This window comes from Peromyscus californicus, unplaced genomic scaffold, assembly GCF_007827085.1.
Source record: "Peromyscus californicus insignis strain IS unplaced genomic scaffold, ASM782708v3 Scaffold_48__1_contigs__length_305649, whole genome shotgun sequence".
In the NCBI taxonomy this organism is placed as follows: domain Eukaryota; kingdom Metazoa; phylum Chordata; class Mammalia; order Rodentia; family Cricetidae; genus Peromyscus; species Peromyscus californicus.
The window spans coordinates 165,648-181,562 of record NW_026294560.1 but is presented as its reverse complement, the minus strand read 5'-3'; the positions used below and the strand labels follow the sequence as shown (position 1 = coordinate 181,562).

The following is a 15,915-nucleotide window of genomic DNA, read 5'->3' as shown; positions in this document are numbered from 1 at the left end:
TGTTCCTAATTGCTAACACTCCCCAGAGTACCTCATCAGCTAAGACCACCTGGCTGGGCTTCAGGATATTAGCAGTTTCCCTACTGGGTGAGCAGATTTCAAAGGCCTCAGAGAGAAAATAAACCCTCCCAGGTGGGTCCTTCCACACTTGATTGGATAGGACACTAACCAGAAGATTTGGTATTTTAGTAAAATTCTCTAATCTATAGAGCACTTCCTGTTTTTCTTCCAAGGCTAATGCTTCTATGGGTGCACTGTTCATTACATAATCAAAGTCCAGTGCAACCAAACTGTTGCTCCACAACTGGGAAATCCTGGAAAACCAAATACAGGTCACATTCAAACAGTAACTGTTCTTAAACAACAAGAAGCCATGGATTAGAACACAATGAAGGGTCTATGGGAGGGTATGAAAGCAGGGAATGTGAGACCAAAATGATCCATCTTAGAAATAAGACCAAAATGCTTTCACCCAAAAACTAAGGCCTAAGATATCCCCTTCTAGGTATAGGCCTATAGTTACTGAAACAAATCAGTCCAGATTCCAGAAACCAGGAAGTGTAAAAGTACAGAGTCACTACGTAGTCACGAGGTAATGACTGCTGGACTATGGATTGTCCTCTCCCTGGTTTCCAGGGTAACTGATCACAGAAATGTCCCTACCTGAGGGCAGCCAATGAGGAATGGTGGCGGGTAAACACTCCCTTAGAAGTAAGATTAAGCCATGATTTCTAGAAAGTTCCTAGAAGCGAACAAATCAGAATTGTACCTGTAGTAGCACCTCTAAATGATGCAACCTTGTGGCTTTTGCCTTTAAAAACTGAGCTTGCAGACAGGCAGGCACTTCCTTTAGCCTCCACTGCGTTGACTATATTGGACGAAGTTCCTGCTTAGGCTTGTATATCCAGAATTAAACCTTGCTTTTGCATTCCGGCATGCTCGTTTTTGGTGGTCTCTCTGGGGGTCAGGATCTGGGCACAACAGGAAGACAATGTGATAATAATGTAAATATAATACCAAATAATTTTGCTAAAAAGTTGAAACAGGCTTTATGGCCATGTGCTCCAGAGACCAGGGATTTGTATTAGAGGACACCGAGTACTACTCACACCATTTCTCCTGGAGTATACATCTTAAACTTGGAAAACACAGTCATGTTAGGCAGGGACACACCATTCTATCCAGTTCTACTTCTTAGGTTCAAATGGTGTAACTACTCTAATTTGGTTTTACAAAATGTCAGTTCTTTGGTATCCAGATTCTTGATTGCCTGGTCTGTGGACCCATGAAATGGTCAGTAAGAACATTTATTGATCTTGTAACATTGATAACTTCACTACTCATTGCTAATGTCAACTACTATCACAGCAGGAAAGTTTTCACCCTCTTTTGTCCTCTTCTCTCTCTCTGCTGTGATTGCACCTGCTTTATAGTTGGCCAGTGAACTCAATTCTTACACAAGTTCCACCTCATTTGTATATGCACAATAAAATCTAGAGAAGTTGGAGGATACTTATTCACTGGTCTATTTTTCTTTCCCACAGACCAGTCAAGGCTCATCTTGGAAGGAGTTGCAGGACTTGCTTTCCAGCACTGGGAGACAGAGGCAGGATTAGGTGTTCAAAGCAAATTCTCAATTACATAATGTGAGGCAAGCCTGTGCTACAAGAGATTTTGACCTGAACCAAGGATTCACAACCCTCCTAATGCTGTGACTCTTTAATACAGTTTCACAAGATGTGGTGACACCAAAACTATAAAATTATTTTCACTGCTACTTCATAACTATATTTTTTCCTCTTAGAATTACAATATAAATATGTGTACTTTTTGACAGTCTTAGACCTGTCCTGTGATAGGGTTATTTGATCCCCCAAAGGGAGCCATGACATCTAAAAATGAGAAGCACTGCTATAAACTGACATAAATAAATATATAAACAAACCAGTTAAGAAAAAAATGGAATAAAATTCTTAAACTGGAAAACAAAATTCTTAAACTGGAAAAAAAATTATCAGTAATGCATTAAAAGAAAATGAATATTAAAAGTGATACCAATAATAGATGTTTTAAAGTAACAAAAGCGATTGAAAGCATACGTAGCTATACTGACTATAAATTAGAGTAGGCACCCCCATGGTAGAGTGAATACCATTTATAAGAGACTGAATGACTTTGTCCCATGTAAAATGGTAGCAACTGAGTGTTGTAATCTAACACATGGAATTACAGCCAAAGTCCTCTATCTCAAATCTCTCAGCTGACTTCACTGTATCAATAAAGATTGCACATATCTCCATAGGAGAGTTCGCTATTTGAAAACTGAATACTTAATAGTCCAAGCTATGCTCCATAAACTGTACACCACACAATAGTGTCTGTCTTCATTCACATGGGAGAAATTAATACATGCAGGGAAATTATAGAGAAAGTCACTCACCATGTCCCATCAGCCCTTCTTTGTAATGGAGACCCATTCAGCTCACTACACTCAACTTCAATCTGTGATCAAGCTATTGCCTACTCTAATGCCCACTGCTGTGTACACAGTGGCCTGTTCTCCTGTCTACAGGCATCACCACCTATCTGCAGGCCATTTCCACTCTTCTTCCTCTTCTGGTCTGAAGAAGCCATTTTCCACACACATTTCCTTTCCCTGTTGTGCAAAGGACATTCCACTATGTGACTCAAACTGGTAATTTTAGAACCTTGTGGTGATACAGACATGTAATACAGAATTTAGGGTGATTAGTTAGGGGATATAAAGGCAATGCTATGTGGGTCTACAGACAGGGTTCAAGTCCACCTCAACCAATGTAGGAGAACTTGACTCAAAACTGCTTTTCAAAAAGACTGGAGACTCCCTGTTTAAGAATTAATATACCTCCATGGCATACCAGGAATTAATGTTGGTTGTGACCTTGTAATGGTCTCTTGAACAGCATGTTAGAGACCAGGTTTTTAGTGGAAGGATGGGCCTTTCTACTGGTTGTAAACAAGGGTTGTCTCCCATGTTAAGGAATGTAGCTGGTTAATTCTGAGGAACAAACTTTTACACCTTTTCCTAGTAATTTATCATCAACATGGTTACCATACTAGTTATCTTTGGGGTATTTGTGATGCAGGCCTGTCTTACCTAAATTCTATTTTGTGAAATAATGTCTCCTAAGTGTTGTGCCCAGATCATGAACCCCAGAGAAACCAAGAAGGATGAGCAAGCTGGAATGCAAAAGCAAGGTTTAATTTCAGGATATCCAAATGCAATACAAGCCTAGGCAGGGACTTCGTCCAACAGATCCAATGCAAGTGGAGTCTGGAGGAAGTGCCCACCTATCTGCAAACTCAGCTTTTAAAGGGAAAAATCACAAGGTTACATCATTTAGGGGTGCTAGTACGGGTACAATTATGATTGGCTCGCTTCTAGGGACTTCTAGAAATTACTTCTAAGGGAGTGGTTGCCCGCCACCATTTCTCATTGGCTGCCCCCAGATGGGGGCATCTGGTGATTACACAGTCACTATGGAAACTAGGGTTGGGACATTCTATGGTCTAGAAGTTGCCTAGGGGGCCAGGGAGAGGACATTCCATAGTCTGGCAGCCATTACCTCCTGACTACCTTGTGGCTCTGTACTTTTACACTTCCTGGTTTCTGGAATCTGAACTGACTGGTTTCAGTAACTTCTGGCCTGTTCCAGTAACATGCCCTGTAGCTAAAAAGGAATAGTCTTAGGCCTTTAGTTTTGGGTTGAAAGTATTTTGATCTTATTTTGGTTCCACACTAAGAACTGTGAAGACCATGTACCATCAATTCTATTACCATCAATTTTACTCTCCTACATCACAGTTGAGCATTGGAGTGCAACTTTAATCAGGAAATACTGCTTACAAGCTCCTAAAATTAATTCCACTTGGATTTTAAATCTTAATGTTAAATGTTGAAAGTGTAGAACTTCTGGAAGATAAGGGATGGACCAGTTCTCTTTGAGTTTGGAAATCTATGTGCCATAGAAACAACACACACATGGTGCTGGCATTTCACAGTGATGTCAACAAGGACATTTCAAAGCGCAGTCCTGCTCTCAGTGTTCTGCACAGACTGCAGCCAGCAGAGTGAAGTTATTCAGAGGCTGCCAGCCAATCCCAACAATTGTGAAGACTTTGCAGGACCACGAAGATCCACACTGGAGCAGGCAGGAAGAGCAGCACCATGCTAGACAATGCAAGACAAGAACAAGCAGAACTCCGCATCTGACCACTTCCTCCCAACCAGCAAGGGAAGGACCCAACACACTGACTCCCATTTCTCAACTGAGCACTCCTCCCAGTCTGGGGACAGCAGCCCCTCACTCATCATATTGTGGTTCTCCAGCTGGGCCATGCCCTTTGCTCAGCTCACAACAGCAACACTCACAGCACAGCACACACAACTACTAGAGACAGATTCTCTTCTAGGCCAATTCTGAAGAAGGAGGCTGGAAAAATCCTGCATAACGTCTGACTGGCAGGATGCCTGAAGCACCTGATTGGCTAATGTGGCCTGAGTGACAGGAGAAGCTCCCATAGGGTTACACAGGGCTGAAAAACACAGCACAATGACTCCAGATACTGCCTTCCACCCTAAACCCAGAACTTGTCTGAACCAGCAACGATTTGCAATTCAATAACAATTGCCCCTGGCTCTAGAAGCAGACAATGTGATCTTCCTGCTCTCCTTAGGCACTCCCCTTCTTCCTCCTGAACACAATGTGGCTAACTAGCTGGTACAACCCACTATTCTTTGTGGAATGGAGATCCGCTGTCTTACAGGAGAAAGCATATCCAGACTATTAACAACTGAAGAGAAATTTAAGCACACAAAAGGAGATGTTTCTTAGGTGGCTTTGCCCTGAAGTCAGGTGAATTTAATGTATTTTTTACCTGCTTGTCATAGGGACTTCAGACAACCAGGAAAAAAGCAGGAACTAGATCACAAACAGGATAAATAGGTCTTTGAACATCAGAATGCTGGATCATGGCACTCTTGCTTAAGGAGTTTTATTCCTGAAATTCAGAACAGAGTATTGGCAATTTATATAACAATAAAGAATAGTCTTCATGCATAGTTGAATTTTTAGAGAATAGTAGATCTGGGCAGAAGGTGGTTATGAACACCATTGTTAGCCAGCACATCATCTTCAGTGGACAGTTAAAACACACACACACACACACACACACACACACACACACACACACACATACATCTGTATTATTCAAGGTTCTCTACATGAACAGGACTGGGAGAATGAATCTTTCCATGCATGTAGAAAGTTGCTTTAATAGAATGTCTTACAAGCTGTGGTCCAGGTAGTCCAACAATGGCTGCCTACCAATGGAAATTTGAAGAAGCCAGTAGTTGTTCGTTCCATGAGGCTGCATGTCTCAGCTGGTCTTCAGTATACACCAAAATACCAAGGAAGAAGGATCTAATGCTGGGAAAGAGATGTACTTGGTAGCCTGTGCTAGGGCAAAGTGGCAAAGAGAGAGAGCTTCCTCCTTCAATATACTTTATATATGTAGCCTGCCACCAGAGATGCAATCCAGATTAAAGGTGGATCTTAAACTTCATTTGATTTTTATTTATTTTTTGGTGTTTTTGAGACAGGGTTTATCTGTGTATCCTGGGAACTCATTCTGTAGTCCAGGTGTAGCGAGCACATACCCCAGTTACGGGGGAGGAATAATCACTCTTGATTCAGACTTGGTTTAACACTCATTTATTCACACAGTAAGATTACAAGCAATATTCATCCTGTCTTCCAAATGGAAGCAGGAGTACCTCTCCGGGTATACAGGTCCGGACTCGCCACGTCTGTTCCTCTGGATCTTGGGTCAGCCTTCCTCAGGTCAGCCACGTCTGCACTGGGGACAGGATCTCACGTCTCTGGCAGAGGAGAGTCGTCTCGCGCGAGGGCCTGACGAGCTCTGTTGGTCGGGTCTGAGGCTTCATCTTTTATATTCTTTCCTGGCTAGGTTTCTAGTCTTATCCCTACTTCCACACATAGCTTATAGCTTATCACTACTCCATTTGTGGTTTACTTACATCATTCTATTGCTTATCACTCCTGACCAGGGTTGTTCACGCTAGGCCTTACATGTGTTCCTTACATTCCATCCCCTGATGCCTGAAATGTCTTCAACATAAAAGGCATCAAATGAGGTCGCAGCCTGGGGATTTACAATATGTTATCCTAATTTGTTAATCCTAGCATTCTTATCCTTCTCATTCTGGGTGGTTTATTTTTATGTTTTTTCTCTATATATGCATTATATAACTTCAACCAAGTGCTATAAGCTGCAAATTCTTTTAACACATCTATAACAAAATCTCTACACAATATTCTAGTACATATGCTTTGTAAATACATTGGTTCTCCTGTTTCCCACTGTGGGTCATTCAGGAAATCTTTATCAATGCTTATTATTGCTTCATCAGGATTATGTTTTAGCCATGTTCTATATGTTTCATATATTCTGTGATTACCGCGGCCCACATATGCTGCAGCTAAAGCTGCGCTTATATGTAGGGCTGCATCCATGTTATTTCTGTGTATTTTGTACATTCCATTCACTTTATATACACTAGATTGTATGGTTCCATAATATCTCATGTATCCATCTCCAATTAATCTCATATCATGTATACCTCCTTCTATTGTCAAGTGGAACGTTAAGTGCATCAAGAGCATTGGGAGGTTGTCTACCTCACCTGGTTCTGATAGGTAGAACATTGCATATTTATGGGTGCAGTATTTGCATCCCTGTATCGTTCCTGCCATAGATAATATACCTATTCTATAGAAAATATCAGACAGTGGTTCCATATATTTTTGGTATGTGGTATATAGTAAATTACTCATTCCATTTTTACTAAGTAAATCGAAGCGTCTGCCTGACGGATTCCAAAGTGGGTTTCCTGTTACTTGATTCCTGTAAGACATCTTAAGCATGGAGTTATTATCAAGCATTTGATTTTTTCAGACAAACATAAAGCAATACTTATCCCTAAAATTACTAAAAACCAAAAGGTTGCTAACTTTATCCAGTGCCACCATGTGTAAATTGGTGTACATATTAGATCTAATCTGACTAGTCTGCCTAAATAATCCCAAAAGCTGCATTTCTGCATCTGTTTTGCCCAGTCTTTATGTATGTATGTATTTGTTCTTAACAGATTCACTAGATTGTGCGTTTGTGCTTGTGATGTATGTATGGCTGCATCTTGTTCTTTAATTTTGTTATGTATGGATTCCAGTTGTTTCTGATTGAAATCTGCAATGTGCTGTAACTCCATTGCTTGTTTTACAAATGTTTGGTGATGTTCTAATTCTGTTGGGTCATTAAATAAGTGTGAGCCATCAAAATAATGTTTTTCTTCTAGTGTTAATGTGGTCACTCTTTGTTTGGTTATGTTTTTACCATCATAATTAGTGAAATTCATTTGTAGGATGCTACAGTTGTGTACCATATAGCATCCTGATTCTGTAATATTGAATGTTGTGATATCATCATTCATTGTGGTTTCATTAAGATTTATGCAGCTAACTAAAGTAGGTAAATATTTAGCACATATCAAGAAAGTGTAATCTCCCGTATCTTCTAGTGACTGTGTGATAGTAGTTACTGCCAATTGACTAGTTTCAAGTGTGCTTTCTGGTAGATGTGGATAAACGTATGTATTTGCTCCTAATGATATGGAGTCTTCTAATGGTATGTACACTGGTGTGTCATTCATATTGGTCCATAAGTAATGGTCTATGGGTACTAAGTATTGGTGGTTCCATTCTGATACTCCTGTTCTTTCAGTATATAGCTGTGGTATCGCCTTGGAATGATATGCTGAAAATGAATTTTGTAAGAAGATCTGTACTAAATGTATATTGCATAATCCATCTGTGCATGAGCTTTCATATTCAGGGTTTAGTATACTTTGATATTCTCTTGTTCTTCTCCCTAACCCTGTGCTAAATAAACTATTTAATTCATTATTCATATTACTGACTTGAGTTCGATACATTTGACACATCATCATGTTATGGTTAGTATTAATAAGTTTTGCTTGATAGGAGAATTGTTCCTTATAAAGGTCTTGTGACATTTTTATCTCGCCTTGCATAGTTTGTATTAGTGTATGCATGCCATCTATAGAATTTGATATAGCTGCTAAAGCTTCTGCTGTTTTCTTATTTACTTCTTGTATGTGGTATATTTCTGCCTTTATTGGTTCTATCATTGCTGCTGATACTCCTCCACCCATTATTCCACCTAAAATTGCTCCTGCCATAAAGGCTGCTACTGCCATTGCTTGTAGTGGTTTTCTTCCTACTCTTGTTGGTGATGAGTAGTCTAAATCAAATCTAAAATTCACATCACTACAATATTCTATAGGTGGTTTCAGTGCTGTCAAATCTATTGTAATTTCAATTTTTCTAATCCTAGGGTATAAAACTAATTTAGCTGGACTTTTTAGGTCTGGTATAATAGCTGGTGCCTTGACTACTGTTGGGGTTCCTTCTGGTGGTATTAGGTATCCTTTTGGAAAATGAGCTGTATATAATCCAATATTTTCTTTATTTGGTCTGGTCATATTTCCTCTAAATATAATTAATGGTGTGTTGGAATGTTCGCTGAGAAAATCCTTATTTCTTGATATCGGGAGATAATATATTTTATCCCAATATTGTGTATGTGATTTCATTGATCCTCTAGGTTTGTGTGCTACCCATTCAGCCTTATTCCATTCTTTATATTGTGGATTTGGCATTAACATGTAGAAATAGTATGGGAGATTATGGTGCTGTAATTCAATTACTCTATCCATTTCATAATCCAAAGTTTGCCAAAAACTCCCTGATCTAGTTATTCCATTTTTATAATGTACCATTAGGTCATCTGGATCCATAACCTTATTGATTCTCATAGCCTTTGTCATTTGTACATATGGTGGGATATATTCTACCTCCCTTATACCTGTGAAATTGTATGCCTTTTGTTCAATTGCCCTATTAAATATGAAAATATTTTTTGCTGCTACTTCATCTGTAGTAACATTGGCACTGACTTCCCAGGGTATGGGCATGTCCAGTAAGTCTTTAGATTCGTGAAACCAGCAAATTGATATCTTACTGCCACCTAGCATGTTATGTATTTTATGTTTTGGTTCATGTATCATGCCTATGGTTAATATTGGTGTGCTGTCAAATTTTACTAGTGACATATGTTTGTTTATTATGGTAATTTTACCATATATATTCAAATTTATTATTGTGGTTGCTTTATTTGTGGTACAGTTAGTCTGTACCGCTGTATTATTTGTTTCGGTAAAGCATGATAATTTGTTTCTCAAGCTTGTGGCACCTTGTGTTAGTGATTTTGCTAAGGTTAGGTTAAAAAATCCCAAATTACTTGCTTGCGTAAAATATGTTGGATATGACTGTTGGTCGTCATTAAATCTCATTATTGCCTGGACCTGTTTAGTAGCTGTTATATTTGCAGTACTGTCCACAAAAATTCCTAGCCATGGTATTTTCTGGCCTATTATATCTGTGATTGCTATTAAATCTTGTACTGACCTTGATGTTCTTCCAGTAAATAAAGGTCCTACATGTAGGTCCACTATAGTCTTTGTATTGTTGTTTTGTCTAATGTTTGTATTTGCTTCGGACATATTTATACATGCATATGCAAAAGAGTGTTTTTCCCTGTGTAATGTGGAATTTACTGTAAGTATGCAGATGTGTGTTATGGTGTCTGTGTTGCAATCATATTTAGGTTTCATTGTGTGTCTCATTGAAGCCCAGGGTTGTTGTATAATATCTGTAAGTATGATTGGGAATCTCCAATGTTCTACTCCTAATTGCAATATTTTTGTCCAGTCATCCCATTTCCATTCCTTTCCTTTTACTGATGGGTTATCTGTGCTATATAATACAGAGAAGTTACCATAGAATGGTAAATTGGGATAGTCTGCTACGCATAACCAGTTAGTATTATTTTGTCCTGGTACATCTAGCTTATGTTTTTTAATGTATCTCCATAAGTTATTGGGACATCTATTTCCCCAGGGTTTGGGTAATGGTATTATTCCAGATACTACTGGCCATGGTTTTACCATTTCACCATCATTGCATACTGTCCAATTCATAGGGTTGCATGGGTTTATAGGTGTTGTAGTTACTTTAGGTGTTGTACTAGCAGGGTAATCACCATCATAATAGTCATCATTGTAATTATACACTTGTTCTTCCCACCTTTCTGATGTCTTATTATACAGCATACCTATCTCCTCCATTTGTTGTGCTATTACTGGTGTGAAATATTGTCTCACAAAGGAGCTATTCATGCCTAGTTCGCAGTCAAATTCTGGTTCTGTCTCTATTCCCATTGTATTGGTCCTATAGTGTGAGTTTACCCTTAATGTGTTTGTTCTGATATGTGAATTCTTTGTCCAATACATGTTGTATATGGCTGCGTGATTGGTAATGTTGGTCCACAATTCATTGTAATGGCATTTTAACGGGTTCTGCTCATGTATGTTGGTGTTAACATCATCCCCTGATTCTAACATATATTCTTTGTTTGGATGGTATATGCTAAGTGCCATTCTATATTGATCGCAACCCTTATACCAGGCATATGTTAAACATGCTGCATATTTTTGCCAAAAACTATGTGTTTTTCCTATGTAATGTGTAAATCTTCTCTCTGCTGACCAATATAGCGGTAATTTGCCTTCTAGATCATAAATTGTTGGTGTAGCAACGGTATTCTGTTTCCTAGTGCCCACTTGTATAACATGTGGTGTGGTGGTGGGTCTGTTTGTTGTGGGTGTACTGTCCAATAGGGCTGGCATTGGTATGCTGTTATTGCCATCACATCTGCTAACCTGAGACAGAAAAATGAGCACACAAAGGCTCCAATAGCATATAGCTTGCTTGCCTTCAATGTGCACATCACCTTTGCTATTCTTATTGCCTCCTGTGCAGATAGTGTATCCAGCATACCGTGAAGTTGGCTGTTCTGGATGCTGCAGAGGCGTATCCAGGATTGGTATTGTTGACTATGTTGTATGAGTAGCTTCTTTGGTAAATGATGTTACAGAAGGGAAAAACAAATTCTAAGATTGGCAGTACTATGTATACTGCAATAGCTATTAGCCAAATCGTCAGGAGGGTTGCCCTTATGAATATCACCTCCCTGATACACATTTATGCTATATCCTCCAGCCTGACTAATTTCAAGTCCTTTTTACCTTGAGTTATCCACACGTTGTTTCCTGTTCCTGGTGCTATTATTTCTGCTGGGGATAATTTGTTATTCTTCCGGTTCCTGTAAAGGCAATTAGGATTCCTTATTACTTCTCTATCTATAACTGTAGGATAATCTATTGTGTGTTGTTTTTGTATAGCTTCTTCTATTGGTGGCTTCCTATTTATTCTGGGTCTGGTATTCAATTCATAAGTTGCTATTTTTATTGCTAATGACAGTGGTATTTCCTTATGCATCTCTAGCTGTTTTTTAATCATTCCGTTCCATCTTTCTATTGCTCCAGCTGCTGTCGGTGTATAGGCTCTATGGAAGTCCCATTGAATGTTTAAGTTTCTAGCCATTCTTTGTGTTTTGGCTCCTGTGAAATGAGTTCCTTGGTCTGATTGTATTATATCAGGTATTCCATATGCTGCACACCATCCCCAGACTGTAAGTATCATTGTGTTTTGGTCTGGGTGTGTGCTTTCTCGGGCCATCCCGAGACCTGTCGTTATGTCTACTAGGGTGCAGCAATATTTTCCCTTGAAGCTGTTTAACGGTCCTATGAAGTCTATTTGTAGGATTCTATTAAAATCCATTCGGTGTCCTATTATCCCTTGGTAATTGTGTGTTAATTTTGTAATAGCCTTTGGGCAATTGTTGCAACTATTGATTGCTTTCCTTATTGTCTGCCATGTTATCTTAAGATTTCTTTTATCGAACCAACTTTTTAGTGCATGTGTACCTATATGTCCTAACTGCTCATGGATTTTCAGTATCTCTTCTGTACTTATAGGTATGTCCTTAGTTGATGGTCTTACCTGTATCCATTCTCTCTGTATTTTACCTTTTCCTGTTTCTGGATTAATGTTTGCCTTCCATGTACCTTTTAACTTTATACTTAATGCTGAAGCTAGTTTGTCTACTACTTCATTGTTTTTACTTGTCTCATCCTGTTTCTTGGTATGTGCATCTACATGGTATACTATGATTTTGATTAGTCTGCTTGCTGCATCCAATTCCTGCCATGCTGCCTTTGACCATATGTCTTTACCATTAATTTTCCATCCATTATTTCTCCATTTACCTGACCATACTGCTATGCCATTTGCCACACACCATGAATCGGTGTATAAATAAATTTGTTTATAATTGTCCTTTATAGTTTGTCTCATCGCCAATAGTGCGGCTATAACTTCTGCATGTTGGGCTGATTTATCAGTGCCCTGGTCTGTAATGACCATTCCATCCCCAGGTCTATAAGCGGCTGCTTTCCATCTCACTTTGTTGTTCACCGTGGTTGCTGATCCATCGGTGAACCAGGCATTAACCAGAGAGGGATCATACTCTCTAGTCCCCCAATGGCCCATTGGTACCTGTTTCTGGGGAGGGGTTGAGGTTGGGAAAATGTATCCCTCTGGAGTCATGGGCCTGTCGGACTGAAGTATCGACTCTGATACCGCTGGTACCGACCCCTTTGCTGACAGAGGTGTTGATCGAAGGAATTCCTGAAGGTACCATTTCCATTGAAGTACCTTTCCTTCCATGGGTAGTCCAGCCCATGCCTCTCCTGGTGCCTTTACCCAGTCCAAAATGGGTATATGTGATCGGAGAGTCACATGGTTCTCTTTGAGCAATGAGTGGATTGTCCTGAATGCCTCGTAGGCTGTCCATATGGTTCTTTCAAACAGCGAATATTTGTTCTCTGACCATGGGAATTTCTTGCAGTAGAAGCCTATTGGCGTTTCCCTGTCTTTATTTTTTGAAAATATATTCCAATTACCATAACCCTGCATATACAAGATGTCCACAAATACGTGGTCACCGGGCTGTATATAATATAGGTGGCTATACTGGTTTATATATTCCAGTACCAATTTAACGGCATTTTCGCAGTTTTGGTCCCATTCAAAATCCTGTGCTTTCTTTGTTATTTTATATAAAGGCTGTAATATGATCTGTAGGTATGGAATATGTTGCCTCCAATAAGCAAATAGGCCAATTAGATGTTGTACCTCTTCTGGGGTCGCTTAATTTGTTTTAATTTATCTATTATTGTGTCGGGTATTGTTGGTCCTTCTGTAGTCCAATGTACCCCTAAGAATTTTACTTCTGTTCCTGTTTTATTTACTTTTTCTAGGTTTATAGTCCATCCTTCATTTCTTAAATGTTGAATTAGTTTCTCTAATGTACTTTGTACTTTGTCAATGGCTTCTCCTACTATCATTATATCATCTACATAGGTATATATGTTACAGTCTGATTCTGGCTCGAAGCTCTTTAATGTAGTTGTTAAGGTGTTGTGTGCAATAATAGGACTGTTCAAATACCCTTGAGGGAGTCTCAAGAATTGATATTGCTGTCCTTGCCATGTAAATGTAGTAAGTTCCCTAGATGTTGGGTGTAATGGGATTCCAAAGAACATATCACTTAAGTCTATAGTTGCCATTGCCTTTGGAGCTGAATTTTTAATTCTAAGAAAGATGTCTTCCACATCAGGAAGTTGTCCTGGAAGTTTAGGTGTTTTTTCATTTATTCTCCTGAAGTCAACTGTAAATCTCCATTTGCCATTAGGTTTCAGCACCGGCCATACTGGGCTGTTATAATTGAATGATTGAGATTTCTCTATAATGCCTTCTTTTAGCAAAGTTTGTATAGTCTCTGTTATTTCCTTAATACCTCCTTTGATAGGGTATTGTGCCGTGAAGGTCGGGGGTGTGTGTGGTAATTTAATAGGTTGTATTTTTACTTCTGCTAGATTACATCTGACCTTAGCTATTCTCTTATTATTTAGAAAGTCTGGGAATAATTTTCTTATTTCTTTAATGCCTAGGATATTACAGGGTGCATTGAAGCTAGCTGCTTCAATCTCATATTCCTTATTATATAATTTGAGTCTTAATTTTATTACTGGTACTTCTGTTTCTGCTGCTACTCCCTGTATTATAATCCTTTTATCAGTTTTAAAATGTTCTGTAAATTCCGTTATTATACTAATTTCAGAACCTGTATCTATTAGCCATTTTACTATTCTCGGCCCTTTGTTAGTTATTATAGGTATAGCTACGAATGGTCTACCAGCCGGGTTGATCAAGTCCGTCTTGGTATGTAGCGTCTGGGGGGTCCTGCTCTTGGGGGCCTGTGGTTGTTCTGATTGAAAAATTTTGGTCTGAAATTTGGTTTGAAATTCCGATTGCTTAAAAAAGGTTTTGGTTGGTATGTCTGTCTCCATGGGTTGCTCTGTGTCTCTCTCCATGGGATATTTTTCCTTCCTGTCAACCTTCTAATCGGGTTCCATGGTTTGTTTGCATTCTGTCTTATGGGCATTTGATTAGCTTTCCCAAATGGTCTTATGTTCGAAAACCGTGGTGTAACTTTCTTCTTGTCCTGTTTCTTATTAACATTAAATGATACTACCTTGTCTATGTCCATTTCCCTGTAAGATTTAAAGAATTCCATGGCATCTGAGATGGTTTGACATGCCTGCAGGGGTCCAGCTAGGCTCATTTTAAGGTGTGCTGGAGCTCCTTTAATAATGATCTTTTTAAATTGTGGTGTGAAAGGTGCGGCTTGAGGTGTGGGTACCTGGTTGTATATGAAATACAATATGCCTAATTTTCTACATTGTTTTATGGCTTGTGCGTATGTTGTCCACTGTGCTGCTGATTCAAATTGAGTGAGGTCTAGTGTTGGAAATGCAAATCTCCAAGCTGCAGTAATCCAATCTAATAGTGGATGTGTATCGCCTTTTGATGTCTCAATTACATGCTCTAGAGCTTCTGATACTGAGGGGTTCTCTACTATGTTTCTGATCTTTCTCATTTCTAGATCAGTTAACATGACTGTGTCAGCTCCCTTTTCCCACAGTCGGCACATATATTCTGCATCTTTCTGTCCATTTTGGGCATAATCTTTCCGTAATTCTGAGATCTCCTGAGGAGTATATGGCCTGATTTCCTCAAACTTCGTTCCCATTTCAAATTTGGGACGATTACTACCTCCTCCAGTGCTGAAGGGGTTCAGAGCTGATATAGTACTTCTAATAGGAGTTCTCTTACTTTGGGTAGAGACAGGAAATGATGGTATGGTGTTACATCCGTTCCATCCAGGAGTAGCGCTACGCTCCTGTTCCTTCCTCACTATGTTTAAGGCTAGCCTTTTGCCCATTAATCTGTCCTTATCAATATCCTGCACCGTTTTCATAAGCAGTGCGGTAGTTTGTGCCTTGCTACATACCTCTAATTCTTGTTCTACCACATCCGGATTTGTTAATGTGTTAGTTACATTTACTGATTTCATGCCGGCCTTATTTTTAACCTTGGAGGCTACTTTTCCCCACTGTTCTTCAACCTCATCTTGGTATTCTCTACCTGTCACTGGGGAGATGTTAGTCTTCTTAAATTTCTTAATTAATCTATTCATTGTAAGTGGTATACCAAGCCGTACAAAAAATTAATTAATTTTTTCCTACGGTACCACTCCCAGTCACTAATTCGTTTAGACTGATTCAAAGAATTAGTTATCAATTTTTCAAATTTCAAATCCGCAATCCTTTCTATCCTTTTGGCCAGCCAGCGCCTCATTTAGCTCTTTCCCAGCACCTTCCACTCTTCCCCAGGGGTCTGGGTTGGC

General features: G+C 39.2%; 1 pseudogene; it reads right to left on the bottom strand.

Annotated features, from left to right (window-relative positions):
• The window catches only part of LOC128123716 (zinc finger protein 120-like), a 69,720-nt pseudogene extending 54,138 nt beyond the window's left edge, over positions 1-15,582 (bottom strand).
• Positions 15,583-15,915: the final 333 nt, after the last annotated feature.